The sequence below is a fragment of the Gracilinanus agilis genome, chromosome 6 (assembly GCF_016433145.1).
Source record: "Gracilinanus agilis isolate LMUSP501 chromosome 6, AgileGrace, whole genome shotgun sequence".
NCBI classification, from domain to species: domain Eukaryota; kingdom Metazoa; phylum Chordata; class Mammalia; order Didelphimorphia; family Didelphidae; genus Gracilinanus; species Gracilinanus agilis.
Genome location: NC_058135.1, coordinates 214,763,131 through 214,781,070, shown reverse-complemented (window position 1 = coordinate 214,781,070; position 17,940 = coordinate 214,763,131). Strand labels below are relative to the sequence as shown.

The window sequence follows — 17,940 nt, the reverse complement described above, 5'->3', positions numbered from 1 at the left end:
GAATTGCATGTAATACAAATATATTTTCTATAATATAAAATGTTTCTATAATATAATATATAATTTATATGTATGTATACACATACACACACACACACACATATATATATACATATATGCTGCGAAGGGCCTGGGATTGGGTTCCAGCATGAAAAGGTAAAATTTATATTGTGCTTACTATGTGCCATGTACTGTGCTAAGCAAGTTACATTTTTAAAATCTCATTTGAGTCTCATAAAAACTCTAGGCAGTAGATATTATTATCCTCATTTTCACAGATGAAGGAAACTCTATACATGTATGTGTGTATACATATGAGTATATATTTCTTTGATAATATATTGTTTCATTTCCCCTTTCCAATTCCTTTGTAGCTGTCCTTACTATTAACAATGAGTTTAGACGTATAAAGCAACTTTGAGATCATCTTACCATGGAGAAGAGGAAGCTAAAGCACTGAACAGTAAAGAGGCCACCAAGACAGAAAATAGCAGAATCCAGATTTGAGTCAAGTTCTTCTGATTCCCTCATTGATGGCTCTTTTATAAGGCAGTAACCCATCAGATCAAAGAACATCTCTAGCCATAGACCTGGAGAACTTCAGAAAATTCCCAAAGTAATGAGCTGTTCAGAATCTCTGCTTCTAACTCTAGAAAAGTGTCCACTGCCCAAACACTGACTTCTCTTCCCTTGAGGCCCTGGGCCTACATTTTGCTTCTTTTCTGCAGGGCTTGATAATTGTTCAATTTTTTGGAGGCTGGCTGATCTCCAAAATCCTATATTGGCCACTGCAAAGGGCCTGGGGAATGGGCTCTTTGTGCCTGGGAAAGGGGGCTGTAACACCATGACAAGGCAAATTACACAGAAACAATCAGAGGCTAAATGAATGAGTTTGAATTTCAGACATATTAAACATTATATTAAATACAATAAAGTACTTCTCCTCCTCCCTTCCTCTTCCCTATTCAAACACCATTCCCCATCCAAAATTCTTAACAGTCACGGCTACAGAATCCCTCCTGTGGACTTGGGATAAAAACACATAATTATCACCAGTCTCAGCTCTTCTGCATGGTACCTCCTCCAGCCTTTCTTGTTCCTATCCCATATCCCCACCCCAGCTCCTTCCCACACACCTCAATCTTTGCAATACAATGCATTTCTTGTCTTACTTTTCCTTCTTCCTCATGCTTGGCTGCCACAGAGAATACTCAAACTTCACAAAAAGGACTTTCTGGCAATAAAATGCTTGAGGAGGTAGGGGAGACAGGAGACTTAGAATGGAGCGTAGCTTCAGGAGCTGGAGCCCAATGCAATTATATAAAGTGTCAGCATCCTGAAACCAAAGGTAACTAAAAGCAGTGAGTTTTCATTGTTGCCACCATCCTTTTCCAAAGCAAAATTACTGGAAGTTAAAGTTGGCCAACCCAGGAAGTCGTAAATGTAGGACTAGAGTCTAGGGGAAAGATTATTAATGGGTACATAGCTAGAGACAGAGCTATCTGCATAAAGTCAATAATGGGACCACAGAAAAGGTCTGGTCTTCTGAGGGTGGAAATAGGCATCATATGATGTGACAATATAAGAGATCTTTCCAAGACCTCCAGCATGAGATTCTGGGTAATCACTGATGTGTTTGGGAAGAAACAACCATTTATGAAGTCCTAAGTGCTTTATAAATACTTTCTCACTCAATCCTCGGAATAATTCTAGGGTGTTTTGGGAATATGACTGTTTAGATTAAATTTCTCTTAAGACTGTAGATTAATTTATAATTGTATATTAAGTAGGGAAAGCAGGTTGGAGATAGTAAGGAGCACATATATAATCACACAGCTGGTTGACTAGCTAACCAGCACTCAGAGCATGTCCCCATTCGCTCCTGTTGCTTCCTAGGAAAGAGACCAAAAACTTCCTTGATCCATAACTTATAACCCTGGTGGCATCATTTTTCTGGGTCTCCCTGCTTGGACAGACTTGATCTCAGTCAAGGGCAGAGACCAGTCTTCTGGAAATCAGGTATCATCTGGGATAAGAAGCAAGGTCTTCCAGGACCCAGGGAGCCACAAGGCATAGTCCTCTTTATACAGATAAGCCTAAAGCCTTGTTCTCAATCAAAAGGCAGTGAGACCAAGAAAGGAATGATGGGTGCAGAGATATGCTAAATTCACATATAACAATAACACTTTTCATTTCTGCTATATTCTAGGATTGCCTACTTTCCATATACATCATGTAAAATAGGAAGTGTCAATGTTACCATCTTCATTTTTCAAATGAAAGGATTTATTTCTAATATACTGAATTATTTTTAAATCTAATTTTTAATTGAGACTCACATTTGTTCCTCATTCCTTTGTTTCTAGGAAATTCAAGGAATGGTCCACCCTAGTATATCTTCCATTTGGGGGTAATATTATGGGTTCTATGAGTAATGAAATTATGGGTTCTATTTTTCTCAGCAATGAATAAGAACCAATTTAGGCCAGGTATGTCTGCAAGCAGCAAAACAGGGCCCTTGAATGATCCATTGAGAAACACTGGCCAAAGTAATTAGTAATTGGATGGAATTCAATTTCTCCTTCTAGACATTGGTGGCATGGAACCAGACATGTGATTATCCAACATCAATCCAGGAATTCAAGAGGTATTTAGAGTATGAAGGATCACCTCCTCATTTGGCTATCCATTAATTAGTGATGTCTTGGAGTGGCCAGAGAAAGGTTAAATAATGAACTTCCAAAGTTCTAATTAATTATCCACATGGCAGAACTTTTTAGTCTTTGGTCTTTGATCATCAAGAGAGATTCTTGATCAATTATTTTATTGGTTATTGCTAGCCTAATAAATAAATGGATTTTCTTACCCAGAAACCAGTGTCCTGGAATTTTTAATCATCACATACAGATGTAAAAAGAGGCACAAGAGTTAAGTAGCTTGCTCAAGGGCAAAGATAGGAAGTATGAGTATCAGTTGTGGAAGCTTAGTTCCCTGACTTAAAGTCCAACTTTTCTTTCTCTGCACCACAGCATATATTCCCATCTCTAACTGCTTGCTACATCTCTAAGGAACTTCATCAAAAGGAGATTGTGGATTTGTCCCTTTAATATAGTATGGAACAGGGCTAGCCCAAGTTTCTTGTTTGACTATTTTGATGAAGAAGACTTGGATTTCCCTAAAGCCCTGAATTCACTGAAGGTGCTGACATTCAATTCCCTGAATGAGTTTGGGAAGCAGGAGAGGGAGGTAATTAATTACCCAAATGGAGTTGCTCTTTTTGCCTTTCTGGTTTCCTCAATTAAAAGTGAGGCAGGGGGCAGCTGGGTAGCTCAGTGGATTGAGAGCCATGCCTAGAGATGGGAGGTCCTAGGTTCAAATCCGGCCTCAGACACTTCCCAGCTGTGTGACCCTGGGCAAGTCACTTGACCCCCATTGCCTACCCTTACCACTCTTCCACCTATAAGTCAATACACAGGAGTTAAGGGATTAAAATAAAAAAAAGTGAGGCTGTGGAATAAAGTTAAATAAAACAACAACACTGGATGTCTAGTCTACAAAACATGGGCTGATTATGGATGACAATTTGTTAGCTATATTGTAGAGGAAATTCTCATGATGATAGATTGAGAGATAAAAGAGATCAGAGAGGTCATGGTGTCCAACCCCTTCATTTTACAGATGAGAAAGCTAAGAACCAATCACTGAATCATAGATTTGGAGTTAGAAGTGACCTGAGAGACTTAATTCCAGTATACTCATGAGAAGGATTAGAATGACAAATGAGTAAACTGAGACCTAGAGAATTTCATCAACTTGACCAGGATCTCAAAGTCAGTAAGTGTCCAAGACCAGTTTTTAACTCAGCTCATCATCATTCTGATCTAACCCTTTCCCTTATCAGCCCCCTTTCCAGGTAAGGATTAGACTAATCAGCTTTTAAGATTCTAAACATATGATATTCTATAATTTGGTCACCTAGGAGAGATTGCAGTCTGAGTATCCAGTTAGAGTTGCTATCTGTTATCAGATCACTAATCATAATTACATAGCTCATAATGATCATAAAACACTTCCATATTTGTTATCCCATTGGATTCTTGTAACAGCTATGTAGGGAAGTAAGGTGGGTTGAAAAGAATAAAACACTAGCTCTGGAGTCAGAGTGCTTAGATTTAAGTTCTGCCTCCAAAGCTTATTATCTACAGGATCTTGGGAAATACATTCTATTCATGAAAGTCCTTTAATATTCCTTGGTCTCTATTTCCTTATCTGTGAAATGAGAGAGATGGACTAAATATAAGAGTGTACTTGAAACAAGTTCCTACCAACTCATTTTGTTGTTGCATCCAACTCTTCATGACTCCATTTGGAGTTTTCTTTGCAAAGATGCTGGAGTGGTTTGACATTTCCTTTTCCACCTAATTTACCAATGAGGAAACTGAGGTAAAAGGAGTTAAATTACTTGCCAAGGGTCTCATCTCTAGTAAATGTCTGATGCTAGACGAACTCAGAATAATAAGTCTTTCTGACTCCAAGCCTGGCACTCTATTCACTGTATCACCTCAGGTGACCTCCTAACAATTCAAAGAGCCAATTTTAAAATTTTTAGTGTGAGCATTTATATCTCAGCAATTAATAAATCCTATAAACGAGTATTTGACTCATATATTTTTTATTCTGTTAGGATTAAACAACTCCATCCTTCCTTCAAGTGGGCATGCATGAGTACTATGGGAGGACCCCAGACTTCAGATGTAAGAAAATAATGGAGGAAAAGTTAATAAAGCAGATTAAACTTAAAAGTATGTCATATATTTTTCCCCAGACACCTGGATGTTGGACATTTACCATCATATCCCTGCCAATATAACTTCTGAGATTCCTTTCAGCTATGATCTATAATCCCAAGGACCTATTTTATAGCTAGGAAATTCTTAGTCTTAGCATTTAAGTAATCTAGCAAAAGCCATGTTCTAGAACAAAAAAGGATCAAATAAAACCCAGACTTAGTGATTTCTAGTACAGTGAGTCATCTTTCCATTATTCTACACTTTCTCTAAGATACTGATGCCTAAGTACTTATCATGGATTTTCTGGAATAATCGTCTACCTCATGCTCAGGGCTCATCTCATTGGTGACTAGTTTACTTATGAAATGGAATACTTTGCAATGAATTCCTACTCTAGAATAAATTATTCACACATAACCACCCCAGAATGGCTCCCACCTCATGTTCATACTGTGGGCAGCTATTTTGGGGCTTTGATCTAAAAATGAATAGCTCTTCAAACAATCATTACTGTTCTACTCCAACTTTAGAACAGTGTATTAGTGATAATGACCCTGGGATGGATTCTACAGTTAGGAGCAAAGGTAGGCAAAATTAAAAGGAAGACTTAATGATCTTAAATGGATAGAACCATGAATAAAACCCAGGTTCTCTTCCTTTGAGAATCATGCCTTAGAAGAAATCCCTTACTCTGAATATCTTCCTCAGCATGAAGAGATTTTCTTAAATTCAAGTTTATAATGAGTGTGAGAGCATAGATAAGTTATCTACACTTGATCTTAGCCAAAAGGCAGAGAAGGGATCATAGATAAGTTATCTGACCCTCTTTGAGCCTCAGTTTCCTCATCTGTAAAATGAATCAGTTCAATCAAATAACTTCTAAGCTCCCTTCCAATTCTAAAACACTAATTAAATAATTCTTAGAGATTCCTTCTATCTTCCTCCTACTAGTACTCAAGAAAATCTAGCACTCCTCCAAAGTTGTATCTTGTCCCCTCTCCAAAGCTGATTGTTCCTGCATTCACAATCCCTGACACAGAAGACCAGAAAGAGGAGCTGGCATATTTTCAGACTCTCCTCTGCTACCATTGGTTTGAAGCTACATGTCTCTAAAAATAATTGCATTCTGTCCAGATTCCTTTTTAACTGTTACCTGCTTGATCCTGGTCACTCTCCCTGGGTAATAATTTCTGTACCTAGCTCACAATCTTGTCTCTACCCCAACTTCTTCTTCCCTCCACCAGATCTTCAACCAACTCCACTTTCATAACTTCCATCTCTTCTCTTCTTCCATCATTCAGAACACTGGCCATCCCAAAGAGTGCTGTCCCCTTTGCCTCTCACTACACCTTACCCTAATGTCCCTATGATATGTGCCACCTGCCAGAGCTCCTAGTGACAAAGCTTTCTCAAGTCTATCTTCTTTGTGGGCAATCTAAGTTTCACACATATTTCAGTATGGTGGAAAGCATGTTAGTTGGGGTGAAAAATTATCATATCTATGCATATTTAATAGGTAAAACCCCAATGCAGAAAAATAGCTTCAGAGTCAGTGGCAACAGACATAATGCAAATCACATCAAAATCGAATGAATCCATATTGAGCATTGAGGTGAGAAATAAAATACATTGGACTGCTATGCCGATTACAATTTTAGTGTTTTTTTTTAACCAGATTTTCTGCTTGATCCACCACATATCCCCTTCAAAACATCCTTTCTGCCGAGGTTTTGTTCTGCAAAATGCTAAACTTAATTATGAAAGTCCACAGAATGCCAAATTAATATTAAACTATATAGCACTTCCTATGTATGTGGCACTTTTACACATCCTCCCATGTGGATCTCATAAAATATCTTTGAGGAAGGCAGCGCAAATATTATTACCCTATTTTACAGATGAAGAAACTGAGGCCCACGTTCATATCTACTAGCAGGTTATTCCCTTATTTATCAATCACAACCTCCACATCAGCCCCTGTGAGAGGAGAGGAGAGATTACTGTTGCTTTGTTCATTTTTCAGTTTGAAGTCTAGTAAACAGAGATTGAGGCAAAAAAAAATCTGAGTTCCAGTGGAATTGTGCATCAGCTAAGGGGAGTTACGGGGGGTTTGGGGGAGAGGGAAAGAACAGGAAATATGTAACTATGGGAAAATATTCAAAATAAACATTAAAAAAATAAATTAAAAAATAAATTAAAATAAAACAGAAAGTTACTAAAAAAAATTTTGGGTTCAAATTTGGTTTCACTCATCATGATCTGCATGCCTTGGGGGAAACAATGCACTTCTCTTAGCTATAGATTTTTCATCGGTAAGACAAGAAATATTAATGCCAGTGATGTCATAGAGCTTGGTAAGAGATCCAAATATTGAGAGTATCAAATAAGCCAGTGAACCTGAGTGACAAAGTAAACAGCAGCTATTGTTAGAAACATAATAGCAGAGAATAGAACATAAATTATTGGGAATAACTAAAGCATTTCTGGTAACTGAGTCTGTAGCATGGATAGCAACAGATTTACTATGTAACTTTAGAATATATGCTAAGTCGTAACTGTTTTTCAGAATCTGTGGTTAGAAATATATATGTATGCATATAGGTATAGAGGTGTGGATGGATGGATGGATGGATGGATGGATGGATGGATGGATGGATGGATGGATGGATGGATGGATGGATGCGTACATGGATTCTTTTATTCCAAACTCTTACTTTCCATCTTAGAATAATTAGTATGAATTGGTTCCAAGGTAGAAGAGGGGTAAGGGCTAGGCAATGGGGGTTAAGTGACTTGCCCAGGGTCACCCACCTGTGTCTGAGGAAATGTCTGAGGGCAGATTTGAACCCAGGACCTCTTGTATCTGAGCCTGGCTCTCACACCACTGAGCCACCAAGTAGCCCTTATGTATGCATTCCTGATACTTCAAAAGAGGTATGATTATCAAAATACATACACACACACACACACACACACACACACACACACACACACGTGCACACGCACAGGGCATCCCAAAAGACTTAGTACTAATTTAAGTTATTAAAGTTTAAAGGGAAATGTTAAAGGCCACGGCTTAGTTTTCATAGCTTATATCTGTACTAAGACTTCTGGGACACCCTATATACTTACCGACATGTATAGTTTTATGTAATATCTTTTAATGGTTTGCCTAAAAGTTGCTTGTAAAGCACAGTTGTAAAAATCATACAGAAGCAATAAGAAAAAAATTAGATACTTATAATAATAATAGCTAGCATGTTTTTTTTAAATCCCTGGGAAATAAATGTTATCATTATTCTTATTTTTCAAATGAGAAAACTAAGGAAGATAGAAGCTTAGTGACTTGTCCAAGGTCACATATCTGGTATCTGAGGCTGGCCCTGAATTCAGATCTTCCTTACCTAAGTTCTAGCATTTTTATCTACAATATCAGTGATGGGAAAACTACGACCCATGGGCCAGATGCGGGCCCCCTGAAATGTTCTATCTGGCCCCTGACATTATTCTAATCTGACGAATACAATGAGTAGGATACAATACAATGAAACTTCGAAAGAGTTGTCTTAGAAACAGACTGACAGATGAGCATTTCCTTTCCTTTGGCCCCCTCTTTAAAAAGTTTGCCCATCACTGTACTATATCATCTAGTTGGATCACCTGGGTGAATAGTACACTAACTTAATAAATAGGGTAACTCCATTACTAAGACTCCATCTAGCTACACATTGCCACAGTGTGGAGGTGATCTTAGCCTCTAAAGACTATGCCCATGAATAAAAATCCTGGCAGATGCTACTAAACTGAGGATTTGGATACACGCCTAATAACTGACTGGGCCTATTGTCTGAGGACCAATCTAGATAAGGGAAGAAGGGTTCCTTACAAGAAAGTGAAGGGATGAGAGGGGAAGATCTAGATGGGTCAGTGGAGAGTCTAGAGATGGAAAGTCCTGAATTCAAAACTGTCTTTAGACTCTTCCTAGCTATGTGACCCTGGCCATGTCATTTAACCCTCATTGGCTAGCCCTTACCACAATCCTGCTTTGTAACAAATACAGAAATGCTTTGATTGGTCCACAGTGACTGGATAGTCTCCAAGACAATTGAAGGACAGATTCCTTGAAGTAAATATCTTTTCTCTCATAGTCTATAAGAGTGAGCAATATGACTCCCCCATTTTTCATTCTCCATTTCCCCTCAGATGAAATGTATATACCTTTCACCATTTTTCATTCTACCAAAGAGAATATATCTACTTGCAAGAGAAGCACAGGCAAAGTGGACTGTGCTTACCCAGATGAACTTGAGAAAAATTTTCTAGAATTCTGACCTCCCGACACCTTCTTTTGCCTTTCTCTTTCCTTTTCCTCATCAAAGAAGGAAGATGTCCACTAAAAGTCTGAGGTCATGCTTGGGTTTACAAGTGACCAGAACCTTGTCTACCCTATTGTGGTTGTGAATTGCTCGGATAGTTAAAGGTTAAAGAGAATGAGTATTTGTTCAACGGGCCTCCAAAGCATCAACCTTGATGGGAGTGTCTAGTAAAAGATTTGAGTGATTTATGCTTCTTTTCTTTCCCAGGATCTCTAATGATTTCATTTCTTTTCATGCATTTTCTGTAGTATATAAAATAAAGGTTGCACCCACACCTATAATGTATGCCATATATAAGTTGGAGAACTTGTAAACCACATGTAAGGAAACCTAGACTTGAGCCATACCTTAGCTTTATTAATATTTTTACTCTGGGATATGAACCATAAGCCTAAAACAGAAACTGACCTTTCGAGGCCAAGTCCCAAGATTGCATCTTGGTCCATGGGAAACCTAAAATCCTCAGGGGTGGGAAAGATTAGACTATAGCAGATGGAAGTAAATTGGCCATATGTAAAATTATCTCATCATCCTTTTCAAAACATATTAACTAGGTTGAAGAAAGAAATGGCAAACAACTCCAATATCTTTGCCAAGAAAACTCCAAACGGGGTCAAAGAGTTGTACATGGCTGAATCAACAACAACAAATTGAGTTTAGCACGCCCTGGTTTCAAGCTTTCAAAAGGGAAACGGGGACTAGAGTTAACTCCTCTTTCTGCTCTGACCAAAAATATTCATGTGTTCAACATTTTGAGAACTTCGATACCATGTGTCTGGAGAGATCCAAGTAAATGGGATAGACATGGAAGCAGGGATCATAGAATTGTCAACTTTTAGAACTAGAATATACCTTTGAAAGAAATCTACTCTAATCCTTAAATTTTACAGATGAAGAAATGGAAACTCAGAATACTAGATTTGAATCCATATTCTTTACATTCAATCCCACACTCATTCAGAGATTACATTTAGGATCCTCATAATTAATCAAAGAACCATGAATCCCTAAGTCAGTATTAGAGAGAGACAGAAAAAAGTTACATAGAACTGAGCATGTGGATCCCAAGTTAAATGTTAGGTCTCTGAATCAAAGATGACATCATTCTTTTATGGCTCTATTCCTTTCTCAAACATAAACTCAAGCTGCCCAGCCCACAAAACCAGCTGCTTTAATCATCATGGAGTTACATCGACAATAATTCTACAGAGCACCCTCCAAAATAAAGCTGAATTTTGTTTTTCTTGTCAACATTTGGGAAAATGTGATTTAGCAATCTGGGAATGACTAAAAATGGCACAATCGAGCAGAGTATAGAAAAGTATGAAAATTTAACTTTTCGTTGCTCTGAATGACAGAATGTCAGAGTAGGAGGAGCTCTACAACATAGAACAGAGTATTAGATTTATAAAGGAACTTGAAAAGGGCATACACTGCCCCATTTAAAAGGGATACTCTAGAACAGTGATTCCCAAAGTGGGCACTACCGCCCTCTGGTGGGTGCTGCAGCAATCCAAGGAAAGCGGTGATGGCCACAGGTGCATTTATCTTTCCTATTAATTGCTATTAAACTTAAAAAAATTTAATTTCCAAGGGGCTAAGTAAAATTTTTTTCTGGAAAGGGGGCAGTAGGCCAAAAATTTTGGGAACCACTTTTCTAGAACAAAGATTAGAACTAGAAGGGACACTAGAATACAGCTGAATATGGGAGGTCCTAGATTTAAATCTGACCTCAGACATTTCCTAGCTGTGTTATCCTGGGCAAATCACTTAACCCCCAATGCCTAGATCTTAATGCTCTTCTGCCATAGAACAAATACACAGTATTGATTCTAAGATGAAAAGTAAGGGTTTAGAAATTTAAAAAGAATACAGTTAAATCCTGAAAGAACCTTAGCATATCAGAGATGTAAGAGTACTTAAAAGGCAAACCAGAATGTTAGGGCTAGAAGAGACCTTCATTTTCAAGTTGGGGAAACTGAAGCCTGCAGAGGAAGAACCTATTAAATGAGGAGAGCATGAAGGTAGAAAGGGAATGATCAGGTAATAATGATAGTTAACATTTTGATAGTGCTTACTATGTGCCAGGCAGTGTACCAAGTACTTTACAATTATAATCTCCATCTGATCCTTACAAAAACCCTGGGAGATGGGTCCTAATATATTATCCCATTTGACAGATGAGGAAACTGAGGCAAAAAAGATGTTAAATGTCTTACCCAGAGTCAAAAAGCGAGTAAGTAGCTAAGATTGAATTTGAACTCCAGGCCAGTGCAGTATCTCCCGGACTGCTTAGCTTCACGTATGTTTCAGGAGGTGGTTGCATTAAATGCCCTAAGGTACTTTTCAACCCTGAGAGTCTATAATTCTGGGTGATTTGCCCAAACTCACACAGCGAGCTAATGGTATAGGGTAGAAATCATACCCAAGAGGTCTTTTAACTCCCAGACCTGAATGGCTAATAAGAGGATTTTAGCTCAGACAAACACTGTAAGTTTGCAACCAAATTCTCTTTATTCATTAATTCACTATATAAATATAGAAAATGAACTTACCCTAAGTGCCTCTTGTGCCTTGGGAACCAGGGTACCTATTTCCAGTCTAAGCAAATGAGGATGATGTCATTGCGCTTTGAAAGATTTCAAGGTCCAGAAAAAGAAGCCTGATAAGTCTAGGTGTCTTTAAATAGGCACATAAAGCATGAAGAATGAGCGACAGATCACTCCCCCCCCCAACCCTATCCAGGAAGCTTTCTGAACAGCATTATAAGACAAGTGTAAGAGAACACCCACACACCATGGGGCACCGCTTCCTATAGAGGCATGCATGTGGAAAGAGATGGAGAGTGACATACATATTTCCTTAGCTTCCTGGGAAAATGTCAGCTTTCTGAGTCAGACCTTAAAGGTAGTCTTCCCTGAGCACCCTCTCCATCTCCTTATCCACCCAAATCAGAACTCTTTTAACACTAATCTGGTGCTTTGAAAAGAGCACCAAATGACAAACCAGAAGATTGGAATTTAAAATAGAGCATTTGACTTAGAGTTAGGAAGAGCAGGGTTCAAATCCTCCTCAAATGTTTTCTAGCTAAGTGGCCCTGGGCGAGTTATTTAACCTCTGTGGGTCTCTTTATCTATTGAATGAGAAGATCTGGACTCAGTGGCCTCTAAGACTCCTGTAAGTTCTAAGTCTATGACCCCCAAGTAGTACTGGCCAGTGGTGTCTAACTCAGAAAGAAATAAGGGCCATTATAAAGTACCTAGGCATCATGGTGGGCTATGGATTGACCTAGACTCCATGATGTGTTTCATATAACTCTGATCTTGACCATGCCAATGCCCAGCTAGGCAACCTTTTAGCAATAACTCTCTCTTTTGGAACCTAAATTTTCTCTTGTATAAAATGGGAATAGCATTCTACCTAGGTTGTGAGAATCAAATGAGATAAGGGAATTTAAAGCACCCTGTCACCCTAAAGTTCCAGATAAAAACAAGTAAGGGTTGATTCTGTGATTATTATTGCTATTAATTTGACACTGAAGCTCTTTATTGTCTCTTATGAGATCCTGGAGGGAGGGAGGGAAAGAAGGAAGGAAGGAAGGAAGGAAGGAAGGAAGGAAGGAAGGAAGGAAGGAAGGAAGGAAGGAAGGAAGGAAGGAAGGTTCATGAGAACCAAGTCTGCCTTTTATATACATATGTGTTGTAGTTGTTGTTCAGATGTATGAATCATGTTGGATTCTTCATGACCCCAAATGATGTTTTCTTGGCAAAGACACTGGTACAGTTTGCCATTTCCTTCTCCAGTTCATTTTACAGATGAGGAAACTTCAGCAAATGGGGTTGACTTGACCAGGGTCAAAGACATTATAAATGTCTGAGGCCACATTTGAACTCACATCTTTCTGACTCCAGGACTATATAAACCTCCTGAATTTTAGCTATGTTGGTCCTGGCAAGACCTCTGCCATCTTGTTAAATCCTATGAGAAATTATGATCCATTGGGAATGACCTTTGAGAATCTAGTCACCTCTACATGAAGATTAGACATGTAAAGAAGACTCTCAACAGAGAAGTTTTTTTAAATAAATTTGTTCAGTTTCTGAATCGATAAGACTCCCTTACCAGGCTGTAAACATCAGAAAGGCAAAGACCCTGCCTTATTTAGCAATCTTTGTATTTGCCCCAGCTCCCTAGCAATTTGCTCTGCATAGAGCAGGTACTTAGTGTTAAGATGGCATAGTGTGAGTGGAGGGGAGCCATCAGTCCTAGAATCAGGAGAAATCAGTTCCATTTCCAATTTAATACCTGTGTGACTTCGGGCAAGTCATTTAACCCCCATGGACCTTACTTTTCTTCATCTATAAGTTCTAGTGCTAGGATCACAAATAATGAATGAAGAGTTTTTGGGGAAATGATTCTCTATTACAATGTATCTTGGTTCAGCTTCAGTGACTATATCTTTATTCCCTTTGGTGAAAAAAGAAGGCCTCTTCCATCTTACCCTCTGACCCTCTATCCCCACCCCCACCCCAGGATGCAAGAAACAGGAAAACCCACTGGGAAAAAGATTATAATAAATATAAATAAATAAAGCTAGAGAAGGGAGGGAGAAAGAAAAAAGGAAAATATTCTCTCTCTTTTCCCAATTTCATTTTCCTTGGGTTTACTGAACTATCCGGGAGCTCTTCATCTCTCTTAGGAAGGCAGCCTGAAAAATACTGCCCTAATTTCCTTCAGATTTACTTTGGTTTTTCAGGAACTCTTTTCTGGCTGAGGTATTTGAGGAAAGGCTTCTGTGACTGCTATACAAACAGATAGATCACAATCCTGTTCCCCTTCCCTTTGAAGATATGAGAGAAAAGAAAACTACCTTCCCTCCCCATCTTCACCCACAAATAAACATGAGATAGACCCTTCATTATTCTATTTTTCATTTGAGAAGACTAGGAGGATCATGGAAACGGTATCAGGCTTCAGACACAACTCATAGACTAGCTTCAAATTATTGGTCTCCCCTTACTACCTTGTTTGACCTTGGAGGAGATATTGCTTGCTTATCTGTAAAATATGGAGATTGGACTAGATGGCCTCTAAGATGCATTCCTGCTTTAACTTTCTTAAACTGTAGAATTTCTCTGTCCAAAGATGGCATCGGTAACCAAGGCTCACCAAATACCTCACCCTAAGTAAAGCTTAAAGGGCATTTCTTAGAAAACATTTTTGCTTCACCTGTTACACAGCTGGACTTAGAACTGTCTCAGTTCCTCAGACATCATTCCCCCTTAGGAGAAATTCAATTATATCTGAGAAGAAATTAATTCTGCTTATTTTAGGGAAAAGAATCCTGGTGCGTAAATTTTTTTCTTCTTTTGCCCTTATTAAAAAGCCCTCCAAAGTCAAAAGAGAATATAAGCAACAAGTTCAACTATATACACTGAAAGAATAATAAAAGAAACAAAACCCTAGGTGATTATAATTAACCAAACAGCTCTGGGAAGAGATAAGGAAATGAAGTTCTCCAAAACTCAGTTTCAGAGTGAGTAAAATGAGGTGGTTAGACCAGGCACAAGGTTCCTTTCTGCTCTAAATCTATGACCCTATTGTAAAAATGGGACCAGTTAGCAATGATGTCTCAGCTGGCTCCCAAACCCCTGGCTGCAAAGCCTCTAGCAAGAGGGAGGGGAATGAGTGGATGGAATTCTTCTCCTCCCCCTCCCTTGGTAGGTGAAGCCTCTGGCAACTGCTATTAACAGAATCCCTCTCTGTCCAGAAATGGTGGCTATCAGACTTAGCTTTCACAGGGCTAAATTGACTGGCAAAAAGAGAAATATCTCACAAAAATTGGCAACTTCCACTGTCTGAGGCTTATTCCCTAAGCCCAAGATAGGTAAAGTGCTCAGGATGTCTTCAAGGAATTTTCTTGATCCCTGAATCTCAACTACTCTCAGGATCTGCCAAGATGGAGATTTGGCCTAGGTAATATATGAACCATGGTTTTATAGCCTGAACCACAACACCTCATTCACACACTCTTAACAAGAAGAAGGATTTATTAATTCAGGGAAACTGGGAAGGACGAAAAGGTCTACGTTTGAGGGTGAGGTAAAATCTATCTAAGATCTTCAAGGTGCTATCAGGATAGCTATCCCCCAGAGGGGAAAGCCTCTGAATAAAACTATTTCTCCCTAATCTCCCTCACAATCTTTACTTTTTCATAAAATGAAATAATAAGTCCAAGATTGTACTGATGGTCTTGATTGTAGATCTGTAGTGGTTTAGGGTTGGCTAGGTCACTGCATGCAAGGTTTTGTTACAGTGCTTAGGGAAACAGTCTGAATAGAGTTTGTATGGAGTATATAGCAATGATCAGCCCTGCTCTCTGGGTTAGAGATAAACTATGCTACTGGGAAGTAATCCTACCCCTCCTAGACACCCAGTTCAGCCACCCAACTCCCTCTGTCCTCCCAAAGAGTGATTTAGTCAAGCTGGGTGTCCTGCTTTTATACGTATAACCACATTCTTAACTGCCCCAACTGCCCCCTCTCCTGGAGTTCTGGGGGTACTTTGGAGTTCTGTGAGGCAGACCATCCTACTTAAGATTATTCATGTTACACTATGTACCCTTGAAAATCTTAAAGTGCTATATAAATGGTAGATATTATTAAATTAGAGATTATTTTAGAGTGAAGGTATTATCATTAAGGAAGATTAGGAAAGAAGTATTGCAGGTGAGGCTTTTCAGAGCTTTCATTTTTCCCATCCAAATTCACAGATTCCTACAGATTAATAACTCTTATTGTAGGTTACCATGCATAAGAGAAGTAGGAAATGTTATTACATCTGAAGAGAAAGAAATCATTAAAAAGAGGTGACATCAAGGAAGACTTCTTTGGAAAGAAGGCATCTCAACTGAGACTATAAAAATTGAAAGTTCGAAAAGGAGAAATATATGATTCAAGGACAAGTTATTTCAGACATTAGATATTGCATTTGAATTAAGGACATAGGAATGGCCAATGAGCCATTTTACCTGGAACATCCAGGATAGGTGAAAATGGGATGTAATGATGAAAAGAAAGATTGTTTAAAAAGTATGTAAAGTTTTCTATGCCAAAATGAATAATATGGACTATTCCAATGTGCTACCTGAATAAAGTTAAACTAGCTTCAATTTTCTCCAGTTCTTTTTTTTTAACATTTATTAATATTTATTTTTTAGAAAAGTTAACATGGTTACATAATTCATGCTCTTACTTTCCCCTTCACCGCCCAAATTCCCCCCATGGCTGATGCCTATTTCCACTGGTTTTAACATGTGTCATTGATCAAGACCTATTTCCAAATTGTTGATAGTTGCATTGGTGTGGTAGTTTCGGGTCTACATTCCCAATCATGTCCGCCTCAACCCATGTGTTCAAGCAGTTATTTTTCTTCTGTTTCCACTCCTGTAGTTCTTCCTCTGAATGTGGGTAGTGTTCTTTTCCATAAGTCCCTCAGAATTGCCCTGGGTCATTGCATTGCTGCTAGTACAGAAGTCCATTACATTCTGTTTTACCACAGTGTACTGGTCTCTGTGTACAATGTTCTTCTGGCTCTTCTCCTTTTGCTCTGCATCAATTCCTGGAGGTCTTTCCAGTTCACATGGAATCCCTCTAGTTTATTATTCTTTTGAGCACAATAGTATTCCATCACCAGCATATACCACAATTTGTTCAACCATTCCCCAATTGAAGGACATACCCTCATTTTCCAGTTTTTTGCCATCACGAAAAGTGTGGCTATAAATATTTTCATACAAGTCTGTTTATCTATGATCTCTTTGGGGTACAAACCCAACAATGATATGGCTGGATCAAAGGGCAGGCATTTTTTTATAGCCCTTTGAGCATAGTTCCAAATTGCCAGCCAGAATGGTTGGATCAGTTCACAACTCCACCAGCAATGCATTAATGTCCCAGTTTTGCCACATCCCCTCCAGCATTCATTACTCTCCCCTTCTTTAATTTTAGCCAATCTGCTAGTTGTTTTGACTTGCATTTCTCTAATTATTAGAGATTTAGAACACTTTCTCATGTGCTTATTGATACTTTTGATTTCTTTATCTGAAAATTGCCTATTCATGTCTCTTGCCCATTTATCAATTGGGGAATGGCTTGATTTTTTATACAATTGATTTAACTCCTTGTATATTTGAGTAATTAGACCCCTGTCAGAGTTTTTTGTTATAAAGATTTTTTTCCCAATTTGTTGTTTCCCTTCTGATTTTGGTTACATTCTTATGTATTTAAACTTCATCTTTTGATTAAAAAGATCTGAAATCTTTGCATCTGCTGGTGTTGTAGTTGTTGTTTGTCCTTTGTTTTTGAGAAGGACCAATAATATCACAATATCAGATCAGGAAACTGTATTCAACTGTGGCTATTTAGTCCAATGAGAATTGAGAAAGCTCTACCACAGATCAGGCACAAATAGAATATTAGAACATTTGAGATTAAGATGTAAAAAATAAAATAGTAAAATAATGGATGATGGGCTATATCTTGATTTGCTAATGAATTTGGATTTTTGTAAGTCGGAGTAGTGCAAAGCTCTGAGCCCCAATTTCTCTTCCAGAGTCATCCAAGTCCAGTGGCAAGACAAAAGTTAAAACAGTTGGTGATGGGTTGGGATGCAATGGATGATCCTGGGTTCTTTGATATCTGACCAGGATCTAGGCACATGTTGGAGAAGCTGTGGCACAGGTGCTTCATTCCCTCTCTCACACCACTCAAGGA

The 17,940-nt window shown here is 38.5% G+C and overlaps 1 protein-coding gene and 1 pseudogene across 1 annotated transcript in view; both read right to left on the bottom strand.

Moving 5' to 3' along the window:
* The window catches only part of SORCS2 (sortilin related VPS10 domain containing receptor 2), a 1,347,356-nt gene that overhangs the window by 898,363 nt on the left and 431,053 nt on the right, over positions 1-17,940 (bottom strand). The gene's annotated exons all lie outside the window — the stretch shown is intronic.
* LOC123253186 lies at positions 5,434-5,593 on the bottom strand (annotated as a pseudogene).